This window comes from Haliaeetus leucocephalus, unplaced genomic scaffold, assembly GCF_000737465.1.
Source record: "Haliaeetus leucocephalus isolate CR32 unplaced genomic scaffold, Haliaeetus_leucocephalus-4.0 Scaffold61, whole genome shotgun sequence".
NCBI classification, from domain to species: Eukaryota; Metazoa; Chordata; class Aves; order Accipitriformes; family Accipitridae; genus Haliaeetus; species Haliaeetus leucocephalus.
Genome location: NW_010972497.1, coordinates 2,624,507 through 2,641,569, shown reverse-complemented (window position 1 = coordinate 2,641,569; position 17,063 = coordinate 2,624,507).

Here is a 17,063-nt window from a genome sequence, read left to right as displayed (position 1 = left end):
GTATAACTGACTGAAAACAAATTTAAAACAAGAACAAGGACAGTTCTTCAATGACATAATACTGAATTTTTGAAGAACAGGAAATTTTTTTGATGAATATGTAAAAACAATGATGAAAACACAAGCAAAAATAAACACATCATGTCAAAAAGATAATGGTATGTCCTTCCTATGTTTAAAATGGTACATTCTTCCCATATCCTATGGATGGAATTGTAAATTATCATTTTCTACAAAGGAGACTGTGGGGTCATATACAAACATTAAACACTTTCAAAAGACTAACCACAGATAATTTTTGGAGGAGACCTAAAGGAGCTGTATGAGAAGCTTTGCAGTTATGCTTGTAGATTGAGATTCCCCCAAATTTTTGAAGGTCAAAGTAAATGACATATATACTTTACGAAATCAGCAGAAGGCAAGTTTATTCAGATTGCATAAAGGTCTCCCAACAAACTTGGTCAATTAAGTTGGCAAGTGAAGAATTGATGATAATTGGTGACAAAGAATGTCTTATTTAAGTAGCCGAATTCAGTCATAACATCCACTAGATGGAGAACAATCTGAAGATCAAAACAAAAAGAAGAGAATATAAATTGAGGGTCAACTGCCTGTTGTAGACAAGATAAAGCTCCTGACTGGGTAGAAGATATGAGTGCTGCATAGGATTTAGGAACTTCTGATGAATGACTGGTGTGAGTAACAGAGAAAAACAGAAAAAAAGGTTGTGACCTAATACCATCAAGGAACAATACCAGGATGAAAACCCAATATTAAATCACAAATTCCCTTTATCATGCTCAAAATATTATTTATGGGCATAAAGGAAGCACACCTTATATACAGAAAATCCCAAATATACATATAATTTATAAGATAAAATCAAATTGTGTAATAGAAGTATAATTTAAATACTAAGAGTCTAATTATTATTTGTCACAGAATCACAGAATAGTTGAGGTTGGAAGGGACTTCTGGAGGGTCATCTGGTCCAACACCCCTTGCTCAATCAAGCAAGGCCACCCTAGAGCTGGTTGCCCAGAACTGTGTCCAGATGGCTTTTGAATATCTCCAAGGATGGAGACTCCACAATCTCCCTGGACAACCTGTTCCAGTGCTCAGTCACCCTCACAGTAAAAAAAGTGTTTCCTGATGTTCAGAAGGATCCTGCTGTGTTTCAGGTTGTGCTTATTGCCTCTTGTCCTGTCATGGGGCACCACTGAAAAAAAGAGCCTGGCTCCATCTTCTTTGCACGGTCCCCTCAGGCATTTATACACATTGATAAGATGCTCCCTGACCCTTCTCTTCTCCAGGCTGAACAGTCCCAGCTCTCTCAGCCTTTCCTCACAAGAAAACAGAAAGATCAGTAAAGTAACAAATAATGAGGAGGATAGGTTACTGCTAAGGAGTGATTGAGTTGCCCAACTAGAAAGTTGTTATTCAGTGAACTGTATTTTAACACAATCAAGTGAAAGATCTGTCCAAGAAGACAATGACAACTATCCTATATAAAACAAAGGAAACCTAAAAATCTGATGGTAGCCTCAGGTTATCTCCTCAAGAAAACCTCTGAGTTATGATTACTGTATCTAAGGTTATGTCTATAAACTCCTGAATAGATAAAAGATATATGATGGGAAGAACTGACAGAAATATTGTACCTTTATATATAGTACTAATGTGAACCACTATTTGTTAACTAGGAATCTTCCATTTTTAATCCATCAGTTTCTACATACAAGCAATGTATTTTCAGTCAAATCTATTTAAAATTGAGTGTAATTCAAAGACTGATTTGCAAATTATATGTTCTAGTTTTTCCAATTACAGCTAAATTTGCAATTGCAAGAGTATAATGAAGTGGCCAATAGAAGAGGTTATATTCTTACTAAAAAGAAATCAAAATGCATTTTGTAGGAGCAAGTAATCGTGTGGTTTATTTGACACAACGTTTAACTGAGTTGGGTTGTCAAAGCGGGTATCAGTTGCCTTTCTAGCCAAAATAACAGTGTTTGAACAATCTGTAACTTACAGATTTCAAATCAAATAGTGTCTAGCAGCAGATGCAGCTGATAAATTTGCCAGCCTGAAATTTGCCAGCCTGAAATTTGCAACAGGCACGTTCTGGCTGCTTAGAAATCAAACTGTTGTTTGAAGTCAAGGACAAGCCAACAATAATTCCACTCTCTCTTCTACATTCATCATTCACCTTCACTAAGAACACCAACAAATGGAGGCCTACCTTCAAGGCGTCCTCAGAACTTTGCTCTTCCTTGATCTTGTAGTGATCCTGACTGGAAGACCGCTGTAAATCGAGGAGTTGATACACAATACAGTTAACCTGAGCAGGCCCAGGCCTGTGCTGTGCTACAGGTACAGCGTGGCCTTCACTCTGTCCTGTGCTGCACAAATCCCTTCGCTGCACGATAACCTCAGCCAGTTCATTGTAACAGAGGAACCTGCCGGGGCTCCTGCTTGGTACCAGCGATTATGCCACTTGCACGGCCTTGCCTTTATCTAACGCTGCAGCAAGAAGTCCTCATGAGAACGTCGTTTCTGTTTTCACTGCAGAGGTGATAAAAGAGTCGTTTCCTTGTAAGAAAATCGTATCATAGCTTGAATGACTGAAAGGGGAGAATCTCTGATATGAACGGGGTCAGCATGGTGTGCTGCACGAGGAGTCCTGTTCAATGCTGCACCGCTCGGGGCTTCCAGCATCTAAAGGGACGTAAGACTATCTGTACGACTGCAGAGTGCTGGCTCTAATAAACAGCATTTTAAATGATACCTTACAAACTCTAAGTGCCTTTCTACTGGGATCATAAAGAACCAGCACCTCCTGTTGCAAAACAGATCCTAAGCCCTTTTCCTAAGACGTTGTTTAACATAGCTAGTGTTAATGAGGCATAACTACCCCTGCAGTGCAAGTCTGACATTTTGCTGTGAACTTGGATACCCATGGATGTAAAACTAAGTTCATGTAACAGCACAGGTACTAGGTCTTAGCCCATAGGAAACACCAGATAATTAAAGTTTGCTTATACATCTTCCTTTGAGACTTTTCTTTTGTTCCTGCCTGTATGTTGCTCACTTTATTCCTTTTATCTTTTCCTCTGAAGCATCTAATTATTCTTGATTTAATCCTACCTATGTAGGCATCAACCTTATGCCTTTTTCATAAACCTTGTTGCACAGACAGAATACTTGTTTATAATGATGCTTAGGCTGGCTTGATGCCAATTCTGATCCTATTGCTCAGGAGGCAGATTGGGGCCATACAATCCTTTCCATCTGAAAGCAGTGTGCTTGTGAGTATCATGTCTCCTCTGTGAAAATGAGGTGGTATTTATGTGAAATACTGGTTATCAGATGGTTAGGCTGAGGTAGCCCTGGAACCAAGGGCAGAAGGTGAACATCCTGAAAGCCTACAGTCAGGACAAAGACATCAAAATTGGAGAAGTGAGATGTCAGAAGAAAAGAAATGCAGGGATCTGAACTTTGTATTTGGCTACTGAGGGGATATCATAGGTTGTTCTCTAGCTAACGTACCTCTGTGTAGTGGAATAATAGAATAAATGTGGTGGACATGCACATGGCAAGTGTTAAAAGACACACTGTTGAAGATGCTGTAAGGACAGTAGGACAGATACTGTCAGATAGAACACTCCGTCTCAGATGTCATGCAGGTGGAAAGAAGACAATAAAGTGCTTGGAGTGTTTTCCTGGGCAAAATGGTATAAAACATCATGATTTAGGCTGTAAACAAAAGAAAAAATCTTGATGACAACCAGTGTAAAGCAAAATGGATAAAGTTCTGGAACTGACAATATATGCATCTCAGCATTTTTTTACATAGCAGACATTACTCTATTGGCGTTAAACTTTTCTGTTTTCTCCCTATGAAGAGCATTTTAGCAAAATAGATTTTGCAGACAGGCATCAAAGACCTGGAAGAACAAGGGAAAATGAGTTATTTAAGTAGATGGAGCCAGATCCTGTGACCTTTTTTTTTTTTTTTTTTTTTTGGGAATTTGTGATGATCTTCAAGTAAAGGGGCAAGTGTGATTTGGGAGATTAATTTCAAACTCCAGCTCCTGCAATTTCTTATTCCATTAACAGAATTTATATCACCAGGCCTGAATATAACTTAATTTTTTGTTTCTCTAACATTCATTTTATTTCCTTCATATATGTACTTACCAAGTTTTTTGCTTTTCCAAAGCCACACTGAATTTAGCTGGTTCTAAAAAAACCCAGAATTATAGAAAATAGATACTAGAGTAACACTTTAGGAGTAATGATTTTGGATAACAAATCAGAAGAAACACTGGATTGCGATTTTGTTGAGAAGTCCTGAGTTCCTATAAAACATTTTTTTGTTTATTTTTACACATCATAATGGCATGCTAAACTCATTTCATTTTCACCCTGAGGCCGTCTTCCCCACTAGAGTTCAAACACAAGGCAAGTTCCTTTCAAATGAAAGCAGATTCATCTCTCACAGTTGTTTTGTTTTTTTTTCAAACAAAGCTTTTAAAGAAGAACAGGCACCTTTAAGATCCATAATTTTTCTCCCTCTCCAGTTGTGAAATTTACAGCTGCTAGGTTTTCAAGAGGATATCAGTGTCCTTTTGTACCTAAAAACCCCAAAATATAACCAAACAAAACAAAACAGTTCTTGTAGAATTTTAATTAATTATTTCTGTTTTGCTTCCCTTTTACCCTTACAACCCATTGGCTTAGGAATTCCATCTTCACTATGTGCCACATAAGATGTTAAAAACATAGGTCACAAAAGAGCCTGAGAGAAGCAGTGCCAAAAAAATAAGGAATGTATTTTGAGTTTGGGGAATAGTGATTTTGTCATATCTGTATTCCTCACCTCCAGACCAGCACATCGTTTTCCTCCACTGTATGTTTCCACAGCTAATCAGGCAATCTGTTTGTACATTTTTCCTCAAGCTTTCTTTCTTTTCAAGCAACATGAAAACAACCACAATGCTGTGAAGAGGGAATAAATGTTCATAAGATGAATTTCAAAGTTGCTGAGTTCTGAATTTTATTTCTTTAATATACAGTCTAGTACAGGATTTTTAAAATTTTCCCCTACACTGTATTACTTGCTCACACAATAATAATTGTCTTTCATGTGTATTTGCACAATTATTCTCAATGTGGGTTAGAAAACTGTGAAACTAATGTGGCTAGTAAAGCCCCAAGTGTCTAATTTTTATTAGTATTACTTGTTGTTAAATTCCTTGAAGTCTGTCTGTATGACTAGCGTTAGCATTTCTCAAAATCCAACGTTATGTACAAGACTGAAGGACCAGCAGCGTATTTTCCTTTTTTCCATTTCAGTTCACATACTCACTTACCAGTGTTGAGCCCAATAGTCCATACGTTACCTTCTACCTGAGCTCCAGGAGATACTGGTAGCCATTATTATGACTTTTACTCAGACTGGTAATCTTGGTTTATGTACTGGGTGCAGGTGCCCGGGCGCCGGCAGCAGGGCCTGCCGGGACAGCCTCTGAGGAGCGGCCGGGGCTGCCCCGTGCCGGACACGGCCGGTTCCAGCCGGTTCCAGCCAGCTCCAACCCGCCCACCCCAGGGCACCGCTCAGCCCCACAGACCAGGTGGCTGTGCCTCTGGAAAAACGAGTTTAAGAAAGGGAAAAAACATCAGACAGTCAGAGGAGGAGGGGACAAAGAAAGTGCAAAACAGCAGAAGAAGCACCAAGGTCAGAAGAGGAGGAGGAGGAGCTGCTTCATGGCGGAGCAGATATCCACACTGCAGCCCATGGAGAACCCCACGCCTGAGCAGATGGATATTCCTGAAGGAACTGCGGCCTGCATAGAGCCCGTGCTGGAGCAGAGGATAAGCTTGAAAAGAAAAGAGAAAAAATGCTACGTACTACTCCCCCCCCCATACACGGTCACAAGCCCTGGCTCTCATGGGAGACTTTGAACACCGCAGCATTTCCTGGAAAGAAATATAAGCAATCCTGGAGGGTTCTGAAGAATGTCAAAGACAATTATTTGACACTGATGATTAACAAGTTGATTAAATGAGAACTTTGCCACTCTTGAATAAGAAAAAAAATGTTGGGGATATTAAGGTTGATAACAGACTTGACTGCAGCAACCAAAAGATGGTGGTGTTTTAGCTACTGACAGCATTGCCTCAAGCCTTTGAAAGACTGATTAACAAATAAGAAGGTGGTGATAGCTTAAAGAAAAAAACTAAAACATGAGCAGTGTGGTATGCTTGCTATTCAAGGACTGTTTAGATTATGTGTAATCAAGGTAAAGCTTATCTAGTTTAAGATCCTGCTTACAACAGAGGATGCTTAAGGAGTGTTTGGATAATAGTCAACACACCAGATAACAGACGTTTCAGAGTCACAGACTTGACATACAGCATTGAGAAAGGAGGGGTTGGCAGAGAAACAAAGACCCTGGTGTCCTCAGATGATGCGTGACCATAAAGGGACAAAAGGAGTAGGGATATTCTTCCCCAAACGACCACCAGAGGCCCCACACACAGGTGTAGAAGACTCTGGGATGATTGCTCAAGAGAACAACGCATCATGCTTGCTCAACATAATGGATATGCAATAGTTAGGCGGAACATATGTATTAGATAGGCGTGGTGCTTTAACTGTAGTGTATAAGTATGGACTGAAAAACCTCAGTAGTGCTTGATTTGTGGAAATCTTCCACCTTGCACCCTGCACAGAATAAAGCAATGTCTTCTCTCTAAACATACTTTGTGTGTTTCAGGAGTTACTTTCTGATCAGGTAACAACAGAAGTCAGCTAAATGAAAAACAGAATTGCAAACTTGGGCTTGAAGAATACAGGTTTCATTTTGTCCATGAACCTGGTTGGCATTTCTTATGAGGAGCTGCCCTGAAGAGCAAAGAGGTCAAGGAAAGATCCTGGACAACTTGCTTCAGGCACAAGAATGGTCCATACCGCTGGACAGAAGGTCAAGCTGGTGCAGCAGGACTCCAGGTTGGCTGAATAAAGAACAACTGACTGAGCTCAAATGCAAAAAATGACATGTACAGGAGGTGTAAGTGAGGACAGGATATCCAGAAGGAATACTGAAACATCACCTAAGTATGCAGGGATGGAAATAGGGAAAGCAAAATTCAAGTGGAGTTCAAAGTAACAAGGGAAGCATCGAGAGCTCTTCCTGCTATATCAGCAACAAAAAGAGAACTAAGAAAAACTGTGGCCTGCTATGAAGTAATCAGATTCAGTTGAAAGAACAATTTCGAAGTCCTTTGTGATTGTTAGATCTGCACTTAAACATTTGAAAAAATAAACAAAAAGATAATATTTTATAAATTCAAATATTCAGAATTTCTGAGGAGTCTGGGGATACATTAATAGTTTATGATATGACTTAGAGAACTGGAAATAGTATTCAGAGGCTGATTTATGTTTTAAATTTGCTGATATACTTCCTTGTCTGCAAGTCTGTTAATTTGTACTTCTGCTACCTGTAAATATTGATCTAAGATAGAAATCCCAAAGCTATTAGTCAGACCACCATAGAATCATAGAATGGTTTGGGTTGGAAGGGACCTTAAAGATCACCTAGTTCCAACCCCTCTGCCATGGGCAGGGATACCTTTCACTAGATAAAGTTGCTCAAAGCCTCATCCAGCTTGGCCTTCAACACTTCCAGGGATGGGGCATCCACAACTTCTCTGGGCAACCTGTTACAGTGCCTCACCACCCTCACAGTGAAGGACTTCTTCCTTATATGTAATCTAAACCCATCCTCCTTCAGTCTAAAGGCATTACCCCTTGTGACATCACTACATGCCCTTGTAGAAAGTTCTTCTCCAGCTTTCTTGTAGGCCCCCTTTAGGTACTGGAATGCTACTATATGGGGGAACAAGCCCAACTCTCTCAGCCTGTCTTCATAGGAGAGGTGCTCCAGCCCCCTCTGATCATCTTTTTGGCCCTCCACTGGACTTGCTCCAACAGGTCTATGTCCTTCTTATGTTGGGGGCCCCAGAGCTGAATGCAGTACTCCTGGTGGGGTCTCACAAGAGTGGAGTAGAGGGGGAGAATCACCTCCCTCAACCTGCTGGCCATGCTTCTTTCAATGCAGCCCAGGATATGGTTGGCTTTCGGGGCTGTAAACACACATTGCTGAGTCATTTTGAGCTTCTCGTCAGCCAGCTCCCCAACTCCTTCTCAGGGCTGCTCTCAATCCACTCATTGCCCAGCCTGTATTTGTGCTTGGGATTGCCTTGACCCATGAGCGGGACCTTGCACTTGGCCTTCTACAACTTCATGAAGTTCTCATGGGCCCACCTCTCAAGCCTGTTAGGGTCCCTTGGGATGGCATCCCTTCACTCCAGCGTGTCGACTGCACCACAGAGCTTCATGTCGTCAGCAAACTTGCTCAGGGTGCACTCAATCCAGCTGTCCGTGTCATCCACAAAGATGTTAAACAGCGTTGGTCCCAATACCGACCTCTGAGGAATGCCACTCATCACTGATCACCACTTGGACACTGAGCTGTCGACTACAACTCATTGAGAGTGTCCATCCATCCAATTCCTTATCCACTGAGTGGTCCATCCCTGAAATCCATGTCTCCAATTTAGAGACAAGGATGTCGTGTGGGACAGCATCAAATGCTTTGGACAAGTCCAGGTGATGTACTTAGAGAAATGAGGTACTTAAGCCACCTTAAAAAGGCTACAAAGGTCTTGTGAAACAAGATACCCTTTGTATAACCAATGCATGCCTTGCTAATGACTGTGCCCCTGAAGAAGAACTAAAAGACTGATAAGAAGGGAACATCCTACCCCAGGAGGCCCCAAAAAGTTGAATAATTGCTAATAGGCATGAAGTCAGCAAAAATCTTTGATAACTGGAGGAAAGGTAAAGGTGGCAGGGGGAGATCACAAGCACCGACTCAATTCCAGACCAAAAATACTTATCCCCCACTCTCCTTGAGCATGCACTGTAGAATGAAAGAACACTGTACCTTTAATTCGAAGCAGGGAAACTTTAGCCCAATAGAAACTGTGCTAGATAAGCGACTACCAGTAACAGTTTTGGGGAAGAACTTTGGAAATCGAATATGTATAACTGAACTGTATAAATTGCTTGCCCGTTAAGGCATGAGGGGTGCTAGCTTTGTAGATTACTGCCTAGCCCCCATCTTTGCGCAAACATGAATTGGAATAAAATACCTCTGCTCTGTGTGTATATTGGTGTTTCACACACTGGGTACACGACCCCACTTTTGGGACAACACAGGTAGATGACATCAGTTGCTCTTTCCTTCTTCACCAACACTATACCTCGTCACAGAAGGCCATCACATTTGTCAGGTGCAATTTACCCATAATGAAGCCATGTAGGCTGTCAGCAATCACCTCCTTATTTTCCATGTGCCTCAGCATAGTTTCCAGGAGGATCTGCTTCAAGATCTTGCCAGGAAGAGATTGAATGATTTAAAAAACATAATTAAATTAAAAAAATCTGTCGATTCAGTTATTTTGAGAATTTTATTTTGAACATAAACCCTGAGATAAATTTTAAAGTTCCATTTCCTACACCTTCACAAAACTAGGTCTTTTACTATCAAATTTTGTTTCTTTAGTCTCTGACATTTAAAGTATTTTCCAAAAAGTGTCACTATCCTTACAAAAATACATTTAAAGCCAATAGTCATCATAATAATGGATGCAAATTAGATCAGTCTTTCATGAATTATTTCTCAAATAATGCATACTCTTTCCAAAAAGTTACTGAAGTATTTCAGTCCCACGCTTTATATTGTGATTTCATTTGCAGTTCATTCAAGTTCCATTCATTTGCTGTGCTCATGAACAACGTCTATGCCCTATGCTGTATGCTTTTTCTTGGCTTGTTCACTCTTTCTCTCATTTTGGCTGCCTGCAATGCATCTGTTTTTTTAGGCTTGTTCTGACACTCAACTTTATCCAGCAGCAAGAATACTGTCTCCAGAGGTAGCTTCTCTGTCTCTTTCACAGAGTTGCTTACTATTTGAAATTTAACAATCAAGAATATCTTCCAAGAATACAATGTACTATTTCCCTTTATCCCATAATTCATCTTGGGAATCTTGATTTTGGGGATTTTCTCATACTACTGCCCATATAGACTTGAGAGGTCTTCACCAGGAAAGTTTTTATCTCGAAACTGTTAGGTGCTGCTTTGTTGCCTTCTAAAGTGTGTTTCTACATCCTATAATAATAGCTGTGACCTAAGTGTTGCCAAAGGATGTTTAAGACTCCATTCCTTATACTGTATTTTCCCCCTTCAGGGTATCTTCTGATATGCGCTTCTTCTTTTCTTTGCCATTTCTTCTCTCTTTTTACTGATGGGAGGCTGTTTCACAAATAATCTAATAAAACGAAAATAGGTAGCTACAGCTGGGTAAGTATAAACAAGCAATTTTGTACTACTATAAAGTTCTTTTACTGGTGAAAAACAATAAATAGATCTAAAAGAAGGCAATCTTTCCTACTCAGAGGACAAGTGTTATAGCCAGATGAAAAAGGCAGTCACTAAAAGGACAGAAAGTAGGCTGAAAGAAGTTTAAAGCATGAATTATAGTAAAATTGCATACTTAGTCTCCAATATTATTGGCTCTTTAATGACACAGCTGCCCTAATGAACTAATAAAGAGTTAATACATACACTCTGCAAAATGCTTGGGAGCCTCTTCCAGTGCCTTGTCTCACAATCTAGGATATTCCACCAACATTCAGAGAGAACTACAGGGTTCATGGAATTAAATAGTGAGAATGTGGCCCAAACCATTTTATAATCCAATCTGTTGAACTGAAATAGAATAATAAAATATCTGAACACTTTGGTAGGGGCAGGGAACCCTTCTTCTAAAATAAATCTTCCAAGTTTTTGAAGTTTGGACTTCACTTCTTTTTCAGCACTGTTGCAATAGAACATATGTATAAATATTTATATACGTGTATACACACACACACACACACACACACATATGTAAATTAGGGAATTAGAGATCATCATGATGGGAGAGTTTAGAATACTGTATAAATAGGGCCGGTTTTAACTCTTCTTACAGTCCTGAGTAATTGCCTTCAGCATGATCTCTCTGTCCACCTTCAGTATCAAACCACAACCTTACAAACGTCTTGAACCCATATGCAGAACCTCTTCATTTCAGGTTTTTCCTCTTGCCTACACAGAGATCCTACAGGAAAAATAACAGCTTTTCTCTTTTTTTTTTAATCCTTCTCCTTACAGTCCAGCTCTGCAGCTCATTTGATATAGCTAGATAATGGGTATCCCCTGGGAAGAAAGTAAGAATACATAATACAGACAGAATTGCCCTGAACCATCTCTCCATTTAATCCTGGACCAGTACTGTAGGAGGGAGTGTAGGAGAAAAAATTGTAGGAGGAAGAGCTTCTCTTCTGCTAGTACCTTGAGGTGTCACTCTCAACCAAGTTTCAGTTCCTTGGTGACTTGTACTCCCTTTTTATCTTTCAAAGTAACATTTTGTTTTTCTGTCATGGGTGACACAGGGTAGTTGACAACCTATAGTGGATTTTGAACACTTTTTATTTAACAACCAATAAGATTAAAGCTTTTAACCTAATTGATTTTTTTACACAGTCACTCACTCCCCCATGGTCAACTTCACCCAGTCTCAAATTCCCTTGCGATCAGGGACGTTGCTGGTCTGTGAAAGTTGGGCAGAAAATCATGTTTGTTTTGTGCTCTGTAGCTGCTCACAGTTACAAGTCTTTGGTATATCTGTCCTGGTCTTTAGTGATCCCCATGCATCTGTAGCTACATTTCCAAAGATCTTTGTCTTAATTCAGTAGTTGTCTTTTTCCAGACTAGACCTCATTTTTCTATTTAAAGAGACTATAAGCAGATGTACAATGTGGAGTTGGTTTCCCCATTGGTTGTCTAGGTCCCTCTCCAAATAGGTTGTTCCACCCCAGGCATAGTGTATGATTATCTTCCTAAAAGGTTGTTCCTCCCAGCTCAGTTCATCTTACTGGAAGCAGCACCCCATGCAAAGGTGAAGTTCCAGACATCTGCCATCTGTACTGTTTCTAAAACTCTCTTTTGGATTGGATCTGTCCACATAGTATATACGGAGACAGTTATCATCTCCTCATAGTGCAGTATGAAACTACCCTGAAAAAATTAGGACTCCACCATGTCAGCTGAATTCTTATACTTACTTGCAGTATAGCTTATTTCTCTGTTTTTACAGAAGATACCTGGGAAAGCTGGCTTCAACTTGTTTTGTCAAACAAGTCTTCAGTCCTGCTCCAGCAGTCTCTGAAGCTCATGCCTCACAACTAAGACTGGTTCTGTTTTGGTTTACTGCTGGGAGTTTTCACCATTCTAATTTGTCCTTCCTAGACAATCTTCATAGCTTATACTTCTTTTACGCATCAATGAACAGAAAATGTTTGTTAATGTTACAGACTTCCTATAGCATTGAATTTCTACTAAGTGGACCAAAAGCAAATACGTAATTTAAGTGATTCTACCTAGAGGCCGCAGAACACGCATCCAGTGAGGATCCTTTTAATCTCACCCAAAACTATACAGGGGTCAAGCATGAGAGAGTCTTTGATTTAGACACACTAGAAGTTTTAGTTTATGTTAACAAATCTGTCATATTCTCATATGCTTCATAGCTTACCTTAAACAATTTCTGAAAGGAAGTTTATTACAGAGTTTCCAAATTTCCATGGTAAAATGATATTCTCCTCAATTTTCAAGTGATAATCAGTTAATATAATACTGATTCTGGAGTCAAGCTGGAAGTGATAAAAGAAGGAACAAGGCTGTTCTAAGTTGGTTTGGTTTTTCCCCACCTTCTTATTTAATTTAACTCTTCACATTATAATACCAAAAACAGTAATAAGGAAAGATAAGGAGGGGTGATACTGTGACACAGAGCTATGATGAAGCCTTCTGCATTATAACAAAATCTATCATTTTATTTTACCTGGCATTTTTATGATCTTGATGGAACTGAAAAATCTAACTGAAGACATGATATAACCATGGAAAAGGAGTTTAAATGATCTTAACCATAAATGCAGAACTACTGCATCACAGTGCTGCTTCAGTGAACAATATGACTGAGGCATTCTAAAAGCCTTAACCAAGACACTAGTTTGCTAACCATTACCATAAAAAGTACATATCCACAGACCATAATAAAGCAAAAAACAGTTTACAAAAGAGGTAATTTATAATGGTATTATCAAATTTGCATACAAGTAGAATATGGACTATACAACTGAAGAATGGTTACATATAACCCAGCACATTGTTACAACCTTGCACGTGAATGAGCGAAGAAATAAACCACAGACTAGGAAGTGTAAGGAAATGAAGACTTGTACTATATGTCTCACTAAATAAATGAACCTCCAGATCAGATGAATAACTCTTTCCTTAGGTCACAAATGGAAATTTTAATACTCAGATACTTCTGTTGCCACTGTTACTATTCTGGCAATATGGGATAACAAATAGTTTTCTCATACATGATGTCTTAATTTTGACCATATTTCAGAAAAGGAAACTTTATTTTTATGGATCTTAGATATGGATCTGCATCAACAAGATATATGCAACAACATATCTAAGGTCCATTAAAACAGAACTTTAAACTGAACATACAAACCTACCCATATATTCATTAAGGATTACCTTAAGAATGCTCTTAAGAATGACTCTCCAATGCTTGTGCTCCCTGCTTGTGTGGTTTTGTAGTCATATGTTTGAGTTATGGCCTAACTGTGGTGATACTGCTCAATTTAGGGTTAAACACGATGCATTGTACTTCAAGGAGGACCATTACTCAATAGTTTCACTATGTAGGCCTGGTTACTCTGTATAAATGATGCAGGCTTTGCCAGCCACTATACCCTTGAAGAAGGAACTAAAGACTGATAAAAAGGAAACATCCTGCTCCAGAAGGCACCGAAGGCCGGATGATTGACAAAGAAGCATGAACTAGGGGAAAAGTAAAAGTGGCGGGGGAGATCACAACCACTGACTCAATTCAAGACCTAAAAGACTTACACCCCACCCCACTCCCCCAATCCTTAAGCATGAGCTGTAGAATAAAAGAACACTGTACCTTTAATTCGAAGTGGAGAAAACCTTAGCCCAAGAGAAATGGTGGCAGGTATTTGACTACCAATAATGATTTTGGGGAAGGACTTTGGAAACTAAGTAGGTGAATCTAAAACTGTATAAATTGCTTGCCTGTTTAACTGCAGTGTGTGCCAGCTTTGTGGGGTCACCTCCTGGCACTAATCTCTGCACAGACATGAAACAAACAAGTATCTCAGTTCTGTGCATAAGATTGGCTCATTGCACATTGGGTATTGAACCCCGCTTGGGGGACAACAGTTTGTAACATCTAACTGGTGTAAATATAGAACAATATCACAGCGTAGTTTTTCTGGGATTGAGTATTGACTCAAGGGGAGTGGAACGTAAATGTTTTTTTGCTTGTTTTACTCTTTTTTTTTGAATTGTTTTGTTTTTACCTTTCAATGGTCAGACAAAAGAAAGTGATAGCTCACAGTCAATATAGTGATAATATTTGGGTTAAAATAGTTCTTTGAACCAAAAACTTTACTTATTTTACCCACACACATTTTGAACAACTATTAATCATAACTTGTCACATTGAATTCTGTCCCTTTTGAGTTCAATGAATAAAAAGACTTAGCATGTGACTGAGTCAAAATTGTGTATTTCTAAAACTTTGTATGCAACCACTCAGATTTGGCTTTACACTAAAACTTGTGTTCTGAAACAGTAGAGCAGTACAGATTACACAAAAATAGACCTTCATTTCTGCAAGTGACTGAACATGAGGAAATGGTTAACCAATTTTTATAGGCAAAAAGTAGTACTAATACTTAACAATTCTCTCCTCAATTTATCCCATACAAAATATATCTAGCCTTGGAAAACAGCTCAGGCAAGGTAGACAACATTCTGGATAGAGGAAGCAACATACAGAGGAGTTATATCCCTACCTGCCTCCTCAATATTTAAAGTGCTCACCTGAAAATATAGAATTTCTTTGTTCTCAGTATTTTCAAGAGAAACGTGGTAGTTTATTCAGTGTCTGAGTTCACTGTTACCAGAATTCACTCTATTTTTCCCTCAGGTGTTAGTGAAAGGCACTTTTTGGACCAATGTGAAATCTAAGAAACAAGCAAACAACTTTCATTTTTTGAAATTTCTATTGTAGTTTGCATTAAAAAGATGATAATCAGCTAAACTGATATACAGACTGCATTAGCCTGTGAACCTGGATTGTCTGTGCTTTAAGTTCTTGGTAGGATCCATTGAAGGAAGAGATGTGCACTGCTGTGTTTTTGTCTTGGCTTCTGAACAAGAGACTGTGGAGCACAGACCCAGCAAAGACCCAGAGGTCATCTTCAGGCTCCTTCTGGGGATTGTAGGAGTGGTGAATTAAAATGTGTTTGTTTGAAAGGCCTTCATGAATGATCAGGATGACCTTGATGATTCTATAGTCATATCACCTTGTACAAGCTACAGTAACTTTAGGTCCTTCACTTTGTAATGAGTACTCAGTATTTCTGGAGTTTGGAGACTAACTTCATCTACACTTTAAGACTGCCTACTACGTCAATCTTGTTAATGGCAAAACAACTTATTGCAGGCAGATAAAAACCTACCAGGAAAAACTATCAGGAAAGGCTCTGAGTAACAGACAGCTATCATTCATTGTTCTGCAACAGGAGAGATGTAGGGTTCTTTCTGGATCTCAGTAAGAAAGGCACCGCAGTAAATGGTCTAACAAAACTGCTTTAATAACAATAGTAATAACATGATAGAAAATAGAAATATAGATAGCAAGTAAATCTTACACCCCTTCAGATGCTGGGAACTCCACTTTCATGCAACTTTGGACAGACCCCAGATGAATAGCCACAGCACGCTGTGCAGATCCCATTGGTGGTGAGGTTCACCCACACACATAGTACTGTGGCTCTTTATATCTAGTGTAACAAACAGAACTACACATCTTCTCTGACAGGTCTTTTTCTTCACCAGAGCAGATCTAGCTACATGTATCTAGGATCTGTACCCAGGAACAGTACATATCCAGAGCCTTCCAGCAAGTTCCCCTTTATTGTTATGTACCTGGGGTTATACAGTGGTCACTCATGCTAACATGTGGGTATTTCAGGCCGTAGCACTGGGCCCAAAATGGCTGTCAGGCCTTGCTCAACATCACGAACTCCTCAAATACAATATCTTCCACAAGACTCCTAATATAGTCACAACTCTACAAGTAATATTCTATACAAACATTTAATTCTATGGGAGTTAGAAATTATTTTTAGAGAAGCTCTCATAAAAGTCTGTTATCAACACATACGTGTTGACAACTCAGTAACACAAAGCTGATGGTGGGGATTCACTTGAGTATTCATTAAGCAGTATATGAATTGTGCTAGGAATCACAAGTTTTATACTATTAGGGAAAAAAAAGAAAAAGAAAAGAAAAAAAAAGAAGAAATAGAAAAGATCAAAGTGGAATTTAGACAGAGGAGCTTAATACATAGTCCAGGCAGTCCAAGCTCTGTCATCTAGCAGAAAATCATTAGCCACTGCTACAGGTTTGAGGCCATGGAGTGCAGCTCAGATACTTAGCTTCCTGCAAGTAATAATAAAGGTTATTAGGCTAGCAGGTTTTAACAGAGCTAACTTTAGTCCAAGAAATTTTGAATACTTTTACAGTGTAGGGCACTTGAAAGTTTACATTTTGAGAGAGACTGGACGGAGTTAATGCCTCAAACACCCATCCTGATAGACAGAGACTGGGCCTGGCTTTTGCGGTTGAGGAAAGGAACTGAGTGAAAGAAAGGAACTTCCTTGCAAGCCACTGCAACAAGATCTAAGTTCTGCATAGCAACACCACATATGAGGGACTGAAAGAGTTAATGCCTCAAACGTTGTGGTGGGGCAAGCCCTGTGTAACAAC